General features: G+C 37.2%; 1 non-coding gene across 1 annotated transcript; it reads right to left on the reverse strand.

The window, feature by feature from the left end:
* Positions 1-6,146: 6,146 nt before the first annotated feature.
* LOC118481485 lies at positions 6,147-6,252 on the reverse strand. The gene has a single exon (XR_004865694.1). It is a non-coding gene; the product is annotated as a small nucleolar RNA R71 (small nucleolar RNA).
* Between the last annotated feature and the right edge of the window lie 12,824 nt (positions 6,253-19,076).

A 19,076-nucleotide genomic window follows, 5' to 3' on the forward strand; every position in this document is an offset into this window, starting at 1 on the left:
CCATATGAAATCTGGGGAACATTTTTGATGATGCTGAAGTCCAACAAAGCAGAATACAAAAAGATGAAACTAGGGGACTTCATAAAGCATTTGGAAGCTTAAGAAATGGAGCAAAGAAAGATCGCTAGGATGAAGAACTACGATGGAGAGCAGGATATCAGTCTGTACTACAAGCATGGTGCTACTGATTCAACAAAGTTTCTCCTAAGATCGAAACTGCTTACAGTGTTAAAGATTCTCCTGAAAAGAAGACATCTCAAGGATCAAGCAACAGCACAAGATTCTCATCTTTTGATCCTAACATTTCTGTAACAAAGAATGGTAGAAAACTTCAGTGTAACATTGTGTTAAGCCTTGAAAATGATCAAGACTACACTGAAGATATTGCAAAAAAATCAAATGTCTTTGTTAGGGATGATTTTAGAATCTTATAGTTGTTTTGTTGCAGGAAAGATCGGAAATCCAATGCTCACGAAAGAGGATTACGATCAAATTGCTGCTGAGGAAATGGAATTGATGGATATTAAATGGTGTATGGCTAGTGTGATGAAACGCGCTGAAAAGTTCAAACAAATTACCGGCCGTGATGATTTTCGTGATGCAAACGTTTCAGCTTTGGGTTTTGATAAATCCAAAGTTACATGTTTTCGTTGTAGAGAGAAGGGGCATTTCAAGAGGGAGTGCAAAAACCGTGAAGCTACCGGTGCCCAGAATCCTTTCGGAAACAATGATTATCACAAGAAGGCCATCTATCATCAAATCACTCAACCAGCACAGCAGCATCAGGCACAAACGGCTCATGGGAGAGATCTGATAGATAATTCGAAAAGAGCATGTGTTGTTAGTCAGGGAAAATATGATAATTTTACCTGGGAAAAGTATCTTCCAAAGGATAGCAAAGTGTGTCTAGCTGAACAAGATGATGAAAAGATGGTTAAAGGTTTTACCTGGGATGATTTTTGTCCAGATCAAAATCTTATGGCTAAAGAGATGTCTAAAAACACTTCTCATGCTTTCTTTGCTAATGCTTATGATTTGAAATGTGCAGAAAGGTGCAGAAGAAAAGTCATGGAAGCTGCTGAAGAGAGACGAAGAAAGAACATAGAGGAAGCTGAAGAGGAAGAGAGATTGAAGGAAGAAGCGAAAGCTGAGAAATTGAGAAGAGCTCATTTTTTAAATTCAAGCAGGACAGTTAAAGAAGTTCCTGAATTTGAGATTAAAGTGGATGCTGAACCGGTCATGGTCCAAGAAAAGTGCATGAACTGTGATTCGCTGATTAAGCAGAACAATGAGTTATTGCACAATATTCACAAGTTGAAAGAATCATATGATACTATGAACAGAGAAATCAACAAATATACAGATTCTGATGGTGAACAAGCTGAAGCTATGAATACTTTGAAGATAGCTTATCTGAGACAGCTTGATACGGCGAACTATAACATAAAGAAATGTGCAGATCTCGAGCTTGAGTTGGCAACACAAAAGATAGAAACTGAGAAAGTTAAGAAATTATTAGACAGTTACTCATGTTCTACTTTTGTTGTTGACAGGATTTATCCAGTGGTGAAAGATTTGAAAACATTTGAAGAAGTGAAAATATTTGAAGAAGAAAAATCTGTGACAAAAGATGAAGAAAAATTGAAGACTTCTGGTAAGAAACCGAGTGTATCTTACAATAGATGTCCGCTCCCGGTCGAAAATGGATATTCACCTCGAAATCCAAATTCAGAAAGAGTCAATCAAGCGATCAATTTGAAATGGGAGTCTGGGTCGTCGGATAACTTACCAGAAAGTATTGATGTCATATACGTCATCAGACACTGATCATGAGTCAAAGTTGATAAAAAGTATGGTCGATCAGGTGTTAGACACAGATGACAATGAGGAATCAAAACCGAAGTCTAAACCCGAGTCAAAGTCTGGGTCCAGTGCGTCAAAGCAAACAGTCAAAAAGGACAAACGAGTTTATGATAAAGAATTTTTACTTTCAAAATCTAATTTGAATGATGAATCAGTCAAAATGGCATATACTTTGAAAGGTTCTGACAAATTATATTCTGATGAGAGTTTTCCAATAAGAAGTGTCAGATTTGAAATGATTCAAAAGGTTTTCAAATTAACAGAAATTAATAATTCTGAAATAAAAGATTTCAATCTTAATGGAAAACCTAAACAATACACTTCAAGAGATCAACAAAGAATCAACAAGAAAATGGGTTACAATTGTGGTTATAGTTTCCAAAAGAAACCAAACCATGATCGTAATTACAAAAAGAAAGGTCTCGGTTTTATTTCACAAAAAAACTATAAAAATGAAAAAGTTTATAAACCAAAAACAATGTTTGTTGCAGGAAAAACTACAGAAGCTGACAAAGAAAAATCTTTCAGAAATCAAACAAATCAAGAATTCCTTGCTAAGAAGCAAGAGGACATAAAGAAGAAGGAAGATTCGAAGAAGGTTGAAAAGAGATCTTGTTTTCAGTGTAAAGCTGTGGGTCATGTTTAGAAAGATTGTCCAAAGACATTTCGACCAAAACAAGAAGTCTCAAGAAAAATGAAAGAAAAAGTGGTTGAAAAGACTGAACTGTCAACCCGGAAGTTCACAGGCTTTGAGAATTCAATTCATGAAAAAGGAGAATGTTCAAAGAGTGCTTCCAAAAGAATAGACAATGCCACAAATCAGAAATGGGTTGTAAAAGGTTCAGGTAACAAGTCTGGTGATGAATCTGATTCCATAAAATCAGAGGAGCCACGTGTTGAGAAAAAGATTGAAAAGAAAGTTCAGAAAGTGGACGATGTGAATTTTCCGCCACGAAATGCTAAAAATTATAAATCTAAAATCGGAAAAGTTGAAATTTCAAATCAGTTTTATTCTAACAAGAAGAAAATTGATGTTGAAAAAACTTTCAATGGAAATGTAAAACGCATCTTTGGAAAAATGGTCAGTGGTAAGGCCCAAAGCATTCAGGATTTTTATGCTTAAGGATGGGTTTACAAGTCGGTTGAAAGGAAAGATGAAAACAATGAGGTTACACCCAAGGAAGGTCAGGCTTGGGTGGATATATTTTTTCAAGAATGAAAACCTGACTTGCCGGAGATCCCAAGATGGTATTGTGGATCATGAATCGGCATCTTTCTAAGTCTGTTTGTGAGGTGTTTGCAGGACTTGCCGGAACTCCCAGGTTTGTAAGCGAGGAGTAGGAATCGGCACTTTGAAAATTCAACCAAATGATGGTAATTGGTTGAAAAACAGGTTTGAAAGTTTTTAGTTGTGATATGGAGTTGATCTTACAAGTGGTTAAATCAAGGTCATTTAATTGAACTTGATTTAATTATAATTCAAGAATTGGTAAACAATGTGATGATTTTGCCCCATTTTTACAAAAGGTAAAAACAACTAAACTTATTTTCCGGAAAAACCATTCTGATTAAAACAAACTTAAGTGTTTTGAAATCATTATGGGAAAATAGTTTGTTGTGAGGGGGAGTTCTGATTGTTTAAGCCAAACGGATGGAGAATTGAGGTGTTTTGATATCAGTTGTCATGTTCTGTACAGTTTGTTTTAAATTTTCATTAGATGTATTTGAATTTTAGGGGGAGTAAGAATTTTTTCAGAAAATCCAAAAACATTAGAAAATTTGAAAAAGACAAAAACATGATAAATCTAAAAAATGAGTTTTATTGCATAAAAGAGGAAATGATAGTACATCAGTGAACTATCACAGCACGCTAAAGAATTGTAAAGTTAAAATGTGATAAACAATCTTACTACGGATGTGTCAGTAGATTTTCGCACATTTAGTAAATTGAAACGAGATATAAACCTAAATCAAACTTACTTAATTCATGGGTAACTATTCTTGGATATATGGGTAACCCCCGAAATCTTGTTTGAAAGGTCCCGTATTCTGAGATACTAGGTCTTTATGCTCAGTGATATCTGGGGTATTATTCCGGGACTTCTGCTGTATGGAAATACTGACCTAGTCCCCAAATAATACTTTCTGCAAAAAGCTTTGAAACATAAGCGCCGCCCTCAGCAAACTGATTAAACAATAAAATTGGTAATCTTTGCTGTTGTAACAAAAGATCCTCTAAAGGGGACCCACCAAAAGTCGAGCCGTCATCTCTCTGCTGAACGGAAGTTCTGACCTGAGCTCTCACGGTTTCGCATTTACCCCTTTACAGATATCATCTGTGGTATACTCACCTGTAAGACTGAATATTTGGGATCGGGATACAGGAGTATATTCAAGTGGAGTGATACACAATTAAGTTTAAGTCTTTAAAACATTAATATCGTATCTCGAATCAATTGAAGTCTGTGTGAAAATTTAAGTGGACAAACATACTGGCAATCTAGGTAAATTGTTTAGAACTTAATATGTAATCAAGCTTAACGGTGTTTGTGATATGTTTTATAACTGATATGATCCTCTTGCACGAACTCACAAAAATATTGTTTGTAAATATTTCATTTCTGCATTTATTTTCATTCAGAAAATCCAAAAAGATTTTTAGTGTGTTTTAGCATAAATTTTGAAAAATCAAAAAGATTTTCGACAACTGGTGTTGAGATGCTGATTTTCGAAATTCAAAGTGCTAAACTTGAAGAATTGGTTTGGGGAATATTTGTGTGTAAATGATAAAGTTGTTTTGATAAGAACCAGTAATATTCTTGAATGCAAAATCATTACTGTATTGGTTCAACATAGTTTCTAAATTGTTGAAAATTTTTACTTTTGTAGAAACTTATGGATGGGTAGAGATTGTGCAGGTGTTAAAGAGCCAGGTTACGATATGGAACCTGATGGGCGCCTATTAACGATCTCAGAAACAGTGAAAGTTTGAATTCCAGACTACGATCCCAGCTGTGTGAGAGGGGGAGTCTGAAGACACCGAGTCAACATTCAAGAGAGAAGAGTTTGATGATGATGAAGATAGAGAACGAGGATTCTTGGAACGACAGATATTTCAAAGGCAGATTGTCGACTGATGAAGATAGTAGATAGACATGTGCGAAGTCAGTTTGGAAAGATCTATGAAGACTCCGTCAACATCCGGGGGGGAGTCTGTTAATGCACCTACGTTTGTTGACTACGTCTTCTATCAAGTCTTGAAGGATGATCAGATAGGAAATGGCACGGAATCCTAGAATAGCTTATTTGTATATGGATCGCTTATATGTACAAGGTCTAGGATCGCTTATGTGTCAGTTTATGTTAGGATCGCTTATTTGGTAGTTGCTTGGATCGCTTATACGGCAAATGTAGGGTCGCTCATACGGACATGTCGTATGAGCGGACCAGAAACTCTATAAATAGGACTTAGGGGCGATCCACAACACATAGTTGATGGTGTATTGTTCCGGTACTCTGCCGAAGTGCTGTCTGATCGTGTAATTGCATTCGATATCAATACAACAGCAAGTTTAAAGTGTATGCAGCCTGAATAGCACCGAATTATTAGTTTCCGCCTCTTAATTCGGATACGAACTTCTCTGAACGACTCAAACAGGTCGACGAACGATCCTACAAAAACCAGTATGATGGGAGATATAGGGATTACAGATATGACGAAGGGTATAATGTGAATCAAGGCTATCTGGTACAACAACTGGTCAATCAAAGAATTAATATCCCGCACCCGTTCCCACAAAATCACGTTCAACATGGAATCCCACATTTCAATGCGGGAAATCAAAGAGCTAATAATCGGGGTGGGGACGATCAACTACAGTTCATGGATGGTGTCCCACAGGTTGTTCAAAGGGTGCCAGTTCGAGGCGTTGAAGGTCAATGTCGACCCATCATAGTGCCAAATTCATCGGCAACAGTTACACCGACTGGAAACAATAACAGACCTTTCGAGGTGACGCCTCAATACTTAGGCCATTTTCCCAAGTTTTATGGAAAAAGGACAGAAGAACCACACTTTCACATAGAAAGCTTTGATTCAATTTGCCAAACTATAGGAGGTTCGGGTTTTACAAAGGACAAAGTTAAGTTGATGCTGTTTCAGTTCACCTTGAAAGACAAAGCACGACAGTGGTTTGCAACATTACCTCCGGGTAGTATTTTCACTTGGCAAGAGATGCAACAGGTGTTTTTGGAGGAGTATTACACGATGGATAGAACCAGTGAAGCTCGGGAAGCAATAAGGGCTTTCCAACAGCATTCAGGGGAGACATTTCATGAAGCTTTCACACGATTCAAGGAGTTGCTGAGAAAATGTCCACATCATGGCATTTAGACATGGGAGTTGATTAAAGCATTCTATGATGGGTTGCTTTCGGAAGATGTTAGAGACCTTATAGCTGTCAGAAATGGTACATTTCTCACCAATACAGAAGCTACAAATTGGGCATACTTGGAGAGACAGAGTGCCACTTCTAAAAGGCAGGCACAGTCTAGTAGGAAGGCGAGATCAGCGTCAGCGAGAGCAATTAATTATAAAGCTGAAGAACGGGTTGAGAAACTGCAACACCAGAACATACTGTTAGAGCGACAAGTGGCGCAGATGAAGATGGGAATGGGAACTGAAGTTAGGGCAGCTAATGCATTTACGGTGTGTACAGATTATGGTGAGTTAGGACACCAGGTTGGAGAGTGTCCCGTAAGGATGTGTCCGAATGAAGAAGTGAACCAAGTATTCGGTGAACGAAAAAAATATGACATGAAACCGAATACATATCATCCATGTTAACGAAATCACCGGAATTTTAGTTATGGAAATACTGCTAATCAAATGAACCCTAATTTTCAGGTACCCATGCAAGGAGGCCAGCAGTATCAGAGCCGTCAAGGGCTAATATAATCAAGGTAATCAGCAAGGGAACTCCTTAAGTAGTGGTAGAACGACTGATGAAAAATTAGATTCTATTATGAAGTTCATGAAGGACATCCAAAAACATAATTAAGTTCGAGACAAAACTTCTGAAGCAATGCAGAAGTAGTTAGGACAGCTAGCAGAAGATCTAGCTCAACTGAGAAGAGATCCAGGTAAGTTGCTGTCACACCCCGATATTTTCACGTATTACCGGTGGGCCCGGTGGGGAGTACGTGACGTAGTTGATATCATCATAGTCAAATCACACAATTTAAATGCACAGCGGAAGCAAAAATATATTACAATCCGGTATGAAGTAATATCCAAGTATTACAAAACGGAAAGTAAAAGATCCACAGGCGGATCGCAAATAAAATAAAACATTGTTCAACAGACTTCAGGCATCTAAGCTTGCGAGACTTCTATATGATGCTAGGAGAAACCAGCCTATTACGCGTAGTACCTGCACTTAGTCTTTTTGGGAAAATACGTCAGTTTTCACTGGTAAATACAATTTAACTGACTAATTTTGAAAAGGGTTTTTAAAAATTTGATTTGAATGCCCGTGGCACAAAACATTTTATAACTTGGGATAATTATTTGCTTAATAATCTTGTAAAAGAATTACATGTTCGTTATGCGTTCAGTAGCCCGGGTCGTGCCGGGTTAAAGCTCAATAGACACACCACTTAATATAATTCGCCGCGAGACTCCTCCCGTGCCGATGATTATACACAATAAAATGCACCACGGGTGTACGCCTACAGCCGTGTGCTAAGGTCGTGGCCATTCATGGAATGATGCCAAGGATATCCGGGACATGGTCATTAAAACCCCAAAGGCGTTAAACAAACAAAACAGCATTTTTAAACGAGTTAATTTGACAGCACTTAACCATCAACTGGTTAAGGTCAATTCCCCGACCAAGCGGTATTTTATATACCGTACCCCAAGCCCGTATAGGGAAAATAAGTTAAACGTATTTACCTGAGCTAAATATAAATTTAATCCCAGCCGTATACCACCAAGCAAGTACAGATAGCTTTTACTGGGCTCCTAAATCTGGAACGAAGGTTTTTAATAATCTATTAGATTTCTAACGGGTCTTTAATTTGGCCTAAGCCTAGACCGGTTAGTTCTTAAATGAAGATTACGGTTTAAACGCACGATAAGGCGAAGACCGTTTTAGAATGTGGTTTTGACCCAATAAGCTTGCATACTTGTTTAATATGGGTAACTTAATCACATTCTGGATTTTGAGACTGAAATGATATGGTTTGACCCGTTTCGGCTAAAATGGGTAAACTAGTTACCTACGCCGATTCGAACGCATAAAGCGCGTAACGAGTAACCATAAGAGTCATATACAAATTTCCTAAGTTAATATGCCTTAAACATGTTGTGATATTAGAATGATACCTTCCATTATGCCCCAAATGGTTTTAAACCCAATTTATGCCTTATGAGGGCATTTTGGTCATTTTAAAGGGTGTACAAGGGTTTAAATCATAACCTGAAGTACAGGTCTGATTAAATCAGTAAATATACTTAATTTACTAAGTTATAACAGTAGGGTATCAAACCTAGGTGAATTTTATTACCTTTAACCTTACTATGCACCGTAGGGACATTTTGGTAATTTCACATGTGCCTAAAAGGTCAATTCTGGAATTCTGAGTTTAAAATATTTGCCTACTGTTAAAAGTATAAAAACTTACTGAACACATCAGCAGGTATCAATCCTTTATGCTTAAAAAGGTTCTAGTACATACTTATGCGCTAAAAATGCTTAAAAAGGCGATTTAGAGCCATTTTCGGGTTTTCTGTAAAAAGCTGATATTTTTAATATTCCAGAAGGCTCAAAATAATTTATTTAACATTTCAAATCAGTAGAAAAAGGTTAGGGGTCAAAAGAATTTATAAAACTCATTTTATAGCCCAAAAGGGCAAAACCGGCATTAGCCGAATTAAGCTTAGAACACACAGTTATGCTCAGCCTGAAATTAAATAAAAATTTCTAAAAATCCCAAAATATTATTTTAATACAGTAGGTACAAAGTTTTGTATAAAAATTTGGGTTTAGATAGGCTATATGCAATTTTACGCTATTTAATTACTAAAGAAGCTTCTAATTACGCTATTGAGCATAACTCCTAATCTAGACCTCAAACTGATGTCAAATTTTATGGACAACTTTATAATTCAGTAGTGAAGGTTTCTATCCTCTCACATTTTCAAAAATATCGTTTTAAGGTGAAAAGGGCATAACGGTCAACATTTAGGCTTTTAACGGAAACAAGCATGAACTAGGATTTCTGTGGAACCAAGTTGTATAACTTCAGAGAGTTATACTAACTTATAATACGGTCCTAATGGAATCCTAAGGCATATCTAAACTAAGCTAAATCGGGTCAGAACTGAAAGTCAAAGCAAAAGTCAACTTTTGCGACTTTCGGTTCCGAACCGAGCCTATACTTAGAATTGTCGGGTTGAACATGCTTAGACATGTTCAATTAATAATTACCAAGTTATTAATATGAGAAAACTGATTTTATGGCTTCTATATTAATAGTTATGTATTTATTTAAAACTAACCCGTTTGACTTTTATTTGACCCGACAATTTAACTAAGTAAACGTGGTAATTAGGATGTGCCCTTTTGAGGGTTTAACACCCACCTAATTACGGTCACGTAGCCATGTTCGTTGCGAACCATGGCTTAGCCGTTTAAAAGTCAAAGCGTTTATCGAAACGCTTGACTTTTCGGCTATAACCGCTAAACAATAAAACTAAGAACGAAAGGATACTCACAAAGGGTCCAAGGAAGGATGGAAATGACCTTGGATGTTCAGGTATGAAGCACTAAGGCCCCAACTTAGAACAATTCAGATCATGGGTGAAATGAGAGCAAGAATTAAGTGGGTTTATATAGGAAAGCAAGGACCGTTAGGATCGTTTCTTGGTAAACGTGATCAAATCTGGATCGTACACCTTTACCCACGGTTTTGGTAAACAATGGGCGCCCCAAAACAGCCCCTAGGTTGATAAAAACCCACTCGAAACACCTGGAAACAGCTGGAACAGCTGGTAACAGCTGGAAATTGAAATGGCAGTTTTGGTCCCTGCATGCTTCCAGCCCCTTTCTGATGCGTTTGAGGCCCGTTAAACCATTTTTAAGCCTCTACAATGATGCCTAAACATGAGGGACATGAAACATGCTCAAGAATATGTCGGATGTCGGTTCGTTTGGTCGTACGGTCACGTTGTGCGTCTAATTACGACGAAACACGAACGGACGCGAAAAACGATCCAAACGACGCGACGAATGGAATTTTATCATGGCGATCACTAAAATAAAATATTTTAGTGCTTACATAAATTTTTGGGTGTCCGGGGATATTCAGAATGCGAGATATGCGCAAAAGTGCAAACTTGTGCACTTTTTGACACTTTTAGTCCCTGCATGACATAAAAGTTTATTTTTGCGTACCAAACACCTCTAAACCTATATCTAAGCTATATAAAGGATAAATAGGGTATGTTTAACTTATGGACATATTCCGAAAGGTCCGTTACCATACGATTCGACCTCCTTTTGCAGTTTGACGCAATTAGTCCCTTAATTGCGCAATGTAGCGCGAAATGCCGTTTAATGATATCTAAGCCTTCCATGGCCCATAATAATCATTCCCAAGCATATATTTAAATATTACTACGCTCCCGTTTGCTTAAATGGTCACCGAATGGCGTAGATTCAAAAGTTGACGCTTTAGGCCCCTCTATTGCGCAAACTTGTGCATTTCATCATTTATTAGCATTGAAGCCTCATCTAATCCATATTAGGCACTCTTGAAAGTATTATCAAACATCACGATGCTTCGGGTCCGCCAAAAGGTCATTCAGAGGTATAATTAAACATATTGACACTTTTAGCCCCTCTAACTTGCAAAGTTGCGCGTAACTTTACTTATAGGCATAAAAACCTTAGTTGGCCATTACTTGGCATTCCCGAGAGTATAATTAAATATCATGAAGCTCCCGGTTTGTTAAAAGGTCACTCAGAGGTAAGAATTAACATGTTGACGCTTTTAACCCTTCATTGCGCAAACTTTCAATTAATTACGCAAACGGCTACACTTTATCATCAAGAGGCACATTTGTGAACATCACCATCGTGAGAGGTTATTTAGAAACTTATTTTAGGTATGCTAACACTTCCAGTCCTTTAAAAATCAATTTTTTTCGATTTTTCGAAAAAGTAGTCCCTAAACTTCGCTGTTTGACTTCATCAGGGTTTATTACACGTGTCAATACCTCATTGGACGTGATTTTACAAGGTGTTACATCCTCACCCCCTTAAAAGAAATCTCGACCTCGAGATTTGCTAAAATGCTGTAAGTTCCTTTTGTCGCATAACGGACTTAACTTTCATAGCATGTCTGGAGTCTTTCCAAGCTCCCAAGTTGACCTCCATAATAGGTACATGTATCCTTTTGGGGCTTCTTAACCTACCGATCCTCAGTCGATCTAGGTTTCTTATCATATCATAAATCTGCGTATTATGCGATAATGTTTCTCGACTTATTGGTGAAACACATCCTTAAATCATCAGTGTGGGTCGCATTGCGAGCTCCACTAAGCTCCTTATATAGGTTTTAGCTTATAAGCTATTTGATCTTAATACATTCGATTCCTTCGAATGGTTATATATATTAGAGCTCAACTAGCCTGATAATTAACAGATTGGTACACCCTTCCAGGGTGATATCTTTGTTGAACTTTATCCCTCAATCAAAAACTTAGGAGGGTTGCTACATTCCTTAATCCTTGATTTTTTTTTCTGCCGAATACTGGCAACCTATAGATGATTACGGATTTGCACGATCTTATTTGTTGTTTCCAAGGCAACTTTCAGATCCTGATAATTGGACTTACCAATTTTCTGTCTAACAATAGATGTTTAACATCTCATCTATACAAGGTCTCCCAAGGAGCAGCCTTAATACTTATATCAACTATTATAGAAAAGCTTATCATAAGGTGAGATGGTTATTCCAACCACTGCTTAAAGCTAATCTTAAGGAATAGCTAATCCTTACAGCTAGTCGAACAAATCGACGATCCTGGGCAGTTGATGGCGATTCTTAACTGTTGCCTAATTAGGGTTGCGGTAGTCAATGCATAAGCAAAATGAACCGTCTTTCTTATTTAACTATATCGAATCCTCATAATATCGAGTTAGGCTATATGAATCATTTATTTTAAAACTTACTTAATCAGGGTTTCGATTCTTCCAATGATGGTACTAGCCACCTTGGAGATTTCATAATAGAACAGCCCTAAATAGGATACAAATCTTAACTCTACTTGCCTCTCAGGAGGTGAATAGGGTAATTATAAGAGAAAATAATCAAGATACAAGGAGGTTATAGAGATTTTTCCATATCTCAGGTCCTAGTTCATCCATCATTGCTTGTGTCAAAAATGACACGTTTATGTTACGAGTCCACGAATTCCTTAATCGGGAACATTCATTTGGACAGTTCCATTATGGATATCTTCTTTGAATACCATTAGTTGACTTTAGTACCCTATGACCATCGGGATATCTTTGTGGTCCCATGCATTAAACCTCCATACTGATCAGGCATGGAAGCAATCTATGGGACATTTTAAGATACACAAATCTTCATATGGCGCTTTTATCATGCTGTCTGGTATTCGCAATCGATGGAGATTGAAAAGATATCAACCAGGTGCTACCGTACATCCTCTAGAGGGAGGATACAAAATTTCAACGACAGAAGGCTTCTGCCAGGGACAGAATGAATAGTTCTTATGATTTCACCTGTAAGTTTTACCTTACACTTAACATCTGGGGTTCTTACAGGAAAGTTTCTTAAAAGTTTGCTAAACTTATGGTCTTATGAGAGACTTAGCAATACCTGAAACCAAACGTAATTCTTAGCAATAAAATCACCACAAGGGATTTATCTGGTGTCATTATTAAGGTGAGCTGCCTCTAATCGTACATCAGGAGGGTTAAACGCCTCCATTCTTAATCCATTTAAACTTAGCTAAAAATCTTTGACAAAATTTTGGGCGGACCCGACCTTGGCTGGTTATTTCTTAATCTATAAAATGTGAGCAGCTGAGGTAGATCCATAATGGATTTATAATGAGCAAGCTTTGAGACCTATTGTGCCCTCTTATTTCCGATGCTAACCACCATCAATTGCTTGCATTCAAGCTTAGATTTTGGGTAATTGGAATAGGGTACTATCTTAGTCAAAGAATTAAAATTTGCGACATACTGTCGACATCCTAGAACTTTTATGGTGAGGGTCATAAAATTCTTATTCCATCTTTTTCCATTTCGATGCGAATAATAGATATTTCTAATAAGGTTCTTAACACTTGGTCCATCCCATAGTGTATAAGAGAATCTTTCTTGTGGACTTCATTAATGTCCTTATTAATTAAGGGTATTACCATCGAATGGCTGTGATGCATACCTCACAGTGTTCTTTTCAACGTAACCACTGATACACCTAATGGTTTCTACTTCATCAATTAATTTCCTGCAATCGATGGCCCCTTTTTACTTATTGAAGTCTCTGGACTTCCCCGAGACGAAGTACTTTTAAGTACATCCAAAAAGAATGGGCTCCTTCCCATTTATGGTTTTGCTGGGTTTATTCTTCGCATTTGAAGTGCGAATAAAGTTCTTTTCATGTGCAGTGATATGTGTCTTAGAGCAAACAGCATTCAGCTTCTTGAACCCTTTTTATGACTTTTCTCATAGCCTTCCCGATAGTTGCGTTAATTACCGTTTTGGAGATTAACTTCATTAACATTGAGGTTCACATTTGATGCACCATTAACATTTGTCGCATTTCTAGCATCGCGACTGCTGTTTGTCTTTTCTGAGTTTCCATACTCAAAGCTTTGGTATTAAACACCAAACTCAGCAGATACATAGGCAATCCATACCATGTGTCTCCTTAAATTGTCAAAGGCTCACCATAAGGAGTCTTGATAACTACTTGCTTCTTATTACCCACAATATGGGCTTAGCTATAAGATGATCAATCCATTCCTATCTCTATATCGAGTCCCTCTATTTCAATGAAAACAAGGACAGTGGAAAAGAATGGTTCCTAATGGATATAAAACATCCATCTAATATTGCTGAAGCAGTCTCTGAGGTACCATTGGCCAACCCTACTTTATACTTAACGCGTAGAGTTTTTAACAGGCAGATTTAATGATTTACAAAATCCATTGTCTATGAAAGACTTATCTGAACCTGAATTAAATAATACTCTAGCATGAGCGTTATTGATAAAGAAAGTACCTGTTGTGACATTGTCATCCTGAATAGCCTCTTGAGCATCTGTTTGAGAGCTTCCAGCTTTGGTCTTCTTAGCCTCTCCAGGCTTCTTGGTTTTATTTGGGCAATTTGTTTTGATGTGCCCTATTTCTTTGCAACCATAGCAGGTTGCGTCTCCCAACTTCTTGCAATCCAAGGTCTTATGCTCCTTGGACTTGCAGATTCCACAGGGTAAAGGCTGGGATTCAAATCTGCATTTCCCGAGGTGGTTTTTCTTACAGGTTTTGCATCTAGTCTTTTTACCTAACTGCTGGTTGTCTTTCGAGTCCTTGCATTCATGGGTTTCGGGATCCACCTCTTTACAGATGACACATTCCCTGGTCTGCTCATAGTAACATTTTTCGAAGTGCTTCTTCCTGTAGGTTTTACACTCGGGTTTTGCCTCCTTTGGCTTGAACTGGCTATAGTTTGAACTGGCCTTACCCTTTTTACAACCCTTATTCGGGGTGCCATCGCACTTTTGCTTATGATCCTGCAACGCACGGTCCACAGCGTTGTTTACGGCTATATCTATCATAGCCTGTAACTCGGTGCCCGTTAAATTCAGTCTTGTATCATTATTCTGATTAATTGGATGATTGCGAGCTTCGGAGGGGTCGGCCATGATGATGCTTCGAAGGCTACAAACCAAGTAGTAATAACTTACTTAATTATAGGGAATTGTCGAACTTGATAATTAAAAAGCCATGGTGCAAACAAACCATATAGGCCAATAGATAGTATTAAGTTTATTTGATTATGTTTTGCCTAGGTTTTTTAAATAAACCATCTTAGGCGTTTAAACGGAATATGATTATTCATATTTATTAGACAGGGGACATCAGTCACAACTGTCAGTGTCGTTCTGACATTTTATATAGCACAAGGGCTTGTTCCAAAAGACTTTTTGATGGCACTGAGGCCTTGTCAATAGGGAAATTTTAAAACATAATCAATGATTCCTTCGGATCAGAGAATTTCATAGTTCATTGTCTTGACAAGAAGTTATGAAATAAAACTATCTTTTTCATGCATACATCCTTACCCGCAGGTATACATCCTAGATGGATGTTTAGATGCGTACATCATGTTCGACGTTTATTAGACATGATTCCTATTGATACTTTAGGCTAAACGAGGGGTTTGGAAGATCTCTAATATAAGGATGACAAGTGTGATTTCATCGCATCACCCATTGTCAGAAGTATTCACACGTTTTCAGGTGTAAACAAGGATTTTGAACCTTTAGAATAGGCTCATATGAATTTACTAAAATTTATAACCTATGGTTTTTAATAACCATTCTAGTTATTTTGATAAATGTACAACTGTTCAGGATCCTTATCATGACTCCTATATTATAAGTTAATAATGGCACACAAGGCCTAGTCACGTGAACAAGTTTAATTTATAACCGGGATTCTCACAGAATCGAAGTATTAGGATCTGAATCCAAGTTCATTACCTTTTCTAGACAGTGAGTTGCAGACTCCTACTATCTCTTAGTCCCAGAGGACGTTAATTATTACCCGTAGGCACTTCATCCTCAAAGGATGGTTATATAAATACAGGGAATTTAAATTAACCCTTTTTTAAAAGATGGCCTGTGTGACTTTACTGATTCACAGTTTGCCAAGAATGTTAACATACTCAGAGATGTTAACAAAATTTGGAATCATTTGGACAGGTTCTACCGTCTTGGCCATGTCTAAAATGACACGTGGCTAGGTTTTACCCCCAAGATTCTTTTAATAATATTAAATGCAGATCAACCCTAAATTGAGATGTTAATTATGGATCTAAATCTAATTATGGAGATACCATCTTGGCCCTGTCTTAAATGACACCTGAGCTAGGTCTTGTCCCTTTTTAGATTTTGCCATCTTATAATAATGGTAGATCCTATAATAGGAACGTTATTTTAAATCTAATCGTCCCATAAAAATTTATAGAGGTACATGGTTGCCCTAAACGGGACTTCTAAGGAATAATGTTGTCCTCGAAGGGACTGAAAGATGAATATGTCCTTATAAGGACTACTAAGAAAACGATCTTTAGCAAAAGGAGTTTCTTCTTCATTTTATTTCTGAATGCTTTCTCCTTGGTTGCACGTTATTCCTAGTCGCAGTACGAAGCTCAGCCTTCCCTAGGCTTCTAATGGGGAGAATTTCAATTATAGCTTCTTTGCTTGGCGACATATTAGAATATATATAGAATTGAATACAACAATTCTCCGAATAGAGATGAGGGTATTCCTATGTTAAGTCTAGACTCAGAAGGTCAAGGAATGTGCTATTGTGTCATTGAGATTAAACACAAAAAGGCAAGTGTTTAATTCACTCAATGTCGGCTCTGATACCAACCTGTCACACCCCGATATTTCCATGTATTACCGGTGGGCCCGGTGGGGAGTACGTGACGTAGTTGATATCATCATAGTCAAACCACACAATTTAAATGCACAGCGGAAGCAAAAATATATTACAATCCGGTATGAAGTAATATCCAAGTATTACAAAACGGAAAGTAAAAGATCCACAGGCGGATTGCAAATAAAATAAAACATTGTTCAATAGACTTCAGGCATCTAAGCTTGCGAGACTTCTATATGATGCTAGGAGAAACCAGCCTATTACGCGTAGTACCTGCACTTAGTCTTTTTGGGAAAATACATCAGTTTTCACTGGTAAATACAATTTAACTGACTCATTTTGAAAAGGGTTTTTAAAAATTTGATTTGAATGCCCGTGGCACAAAACATTTTATAACTTGGGATAATTATTTGCTTAATAATCTTGTAAAAGAACTACATGTTCGTTATGCGTTCAGTAGCCCGGGTCGTGCCGGGTTAAAGCTCAATAGACACACCACTTAATATAATTCGCCGCGAGACTCCTCCCGTGCCGATGATTATACACAATAAAATGCACCACGGGTGTACGCCTACACCCGTGTGCTAAGGTCGTGGCCATTCATGGAATGATGCCAAGGATATCCGGGACATGGTCATTAAACCCCCAAAGGCGTTAAACAAACAAAACAACATTTTTAAACGAGTTAATTTGACAGCACTTAACCATCAACTGGTTAAGGTCAATTCCCCGACCAAGCGGTATTTTATATACCGTACCCCAAGCCCGTATAGGGAAAATAAGTTAAACGTATTTACCTGAGCTAAATATAAATTTAATCCCAGCCGTATACCACCAAGCAAGTACATATAGCTTTTACTGGGCTCCTAAATCTGGAACGAAGGTTTTTAATAATCTATTAGATTTCTAACGGGTCTTTAATTTGGCCTAAGCCTAGACCAGTTAGTTCTTAAATGAAGATTACGGTTTAAACGCACGATAAGGCGAAGACCGTTTTAGAATGTGGTTTTGACCCAACAAGCATGCATACTTGTTTAATATGGGTAACTTAATCACATTCTGGATTTTGAGACTGAAATGATATGGTTTGACCCGTTTCGGCTAAAATGGGTAAACTAGTTACCTACGCCGATTCGAACGCATAAAGCGCGTAACGAGTAACCATAAGAATCATATACAAGTTTCCTAAGTTAATATGCCTTAAACATGTTGTGATATCAGAATGATACCTTCCATTATGCCCCAAATGGTTTTAAACCCAATTTATGCCTTATGAGGGCATTTTGGTCATTTTAAAGGGTGTACAAGGGTTTAAATCATAACCTGAAGTACAGGTCTGATTAAATCAGTAAATATACTTAATTTACTAAGTTATAACAGTAGGGTATCAAACCTAGGTGAATTTTATTACCTTTAACCTTACTATGCACCGTAGGGACATTTTGGTAATTTCACATGTGCCTAAAAGGTCAATTCTGGAATTCTGAGTTTAAAATATTTGCCTACTGTTAAAAGTATAAAAACTTACTGAACACATCAGCAGGTATCAATCCTTTATGCTTAAAAAGGTTCTAGTACATACTTATGCGCTAAAAATGCTTAAAAAGGCGATTTAGAGCCATTTCCGGGTTTTCTGTAAAAAGCTGATATTTTTAATATTCCAGAAGGCTCAAAATAATTTATTTAACATTTCAAATCAGTAGAAAAAGGTTTGGGGTCAAAAGAATTTATAAAACTCATTTTATAGCCCAAAAGGGCAAAACCGACATTACCCAATTAAGCTTAGAACACTAAGTTATGCTCAGCCTAAAATTAAATAAAAATTTCTAAAAATCCCAAAATATTATTTTAATACAGTAGGTACAAAGTTTTGTATAAAAATTTGGGTTTAGATAGGCTATATGCAATTTTACGCTATTTAATTACTAAAGAAGCTTCTAATTACGCTATTGAGCATAACTCCTAATCTAGACCTCAAACTGATGTCAAATTTTATGGACAACTTTATAATTCAGTAGTGAAGGTTTCTATCGTCTCACATTTTCAAAAATATCGTTTTAAGGTGAAAAGGGCATAACGGTCAACATTTAGGCTTTTAACGGAAACAAGCATGAATTAGGATTTCTGTGGAACCAAGTTGTATAACTTCAGAGAGTTATACTAACTTATAATACGGTCCTAATGGAATCCTAAGGCATATCTAAACTAAGCTAAATCGGGTCAGAACTGAAAGTCAAAGCAAAAGTCAACTTTTGCGACTTTCGGTTCCGAACCGAGCCTATACTTAGAATTGTCGGGTTGAACATGCTTAGACATGTTCAATTAATAATTACCAAGTTATTAATATGAGAAAACTGATTTTATGGCTTCTATATTAATAGTTATGTATTTATTTAAAACTAACCCGTTTGACTTTTATTTGACCCGACAATTTAACTAAGTAAACGTGGTAATTAGGAGATGCCCTTTTGAGGGTTTAACACCCACCTAATTACGGTCA

Source organism: Helianthus annuus, chromosome 8 (genome assembly GCF_002127325.2).
Source record: "Helianthus annuus cultivar XRQ/B chromosome 8, HanXRQr2.0-SUNRISE, whole genome shotgun sequence".
Classification (NCBI taxonomy): Eukaryota; Viridiplantae; Streptophyta; class Magnoliopsida; order Asterales; family Asteraceae; genus Helianthus; species Helianthus annuus.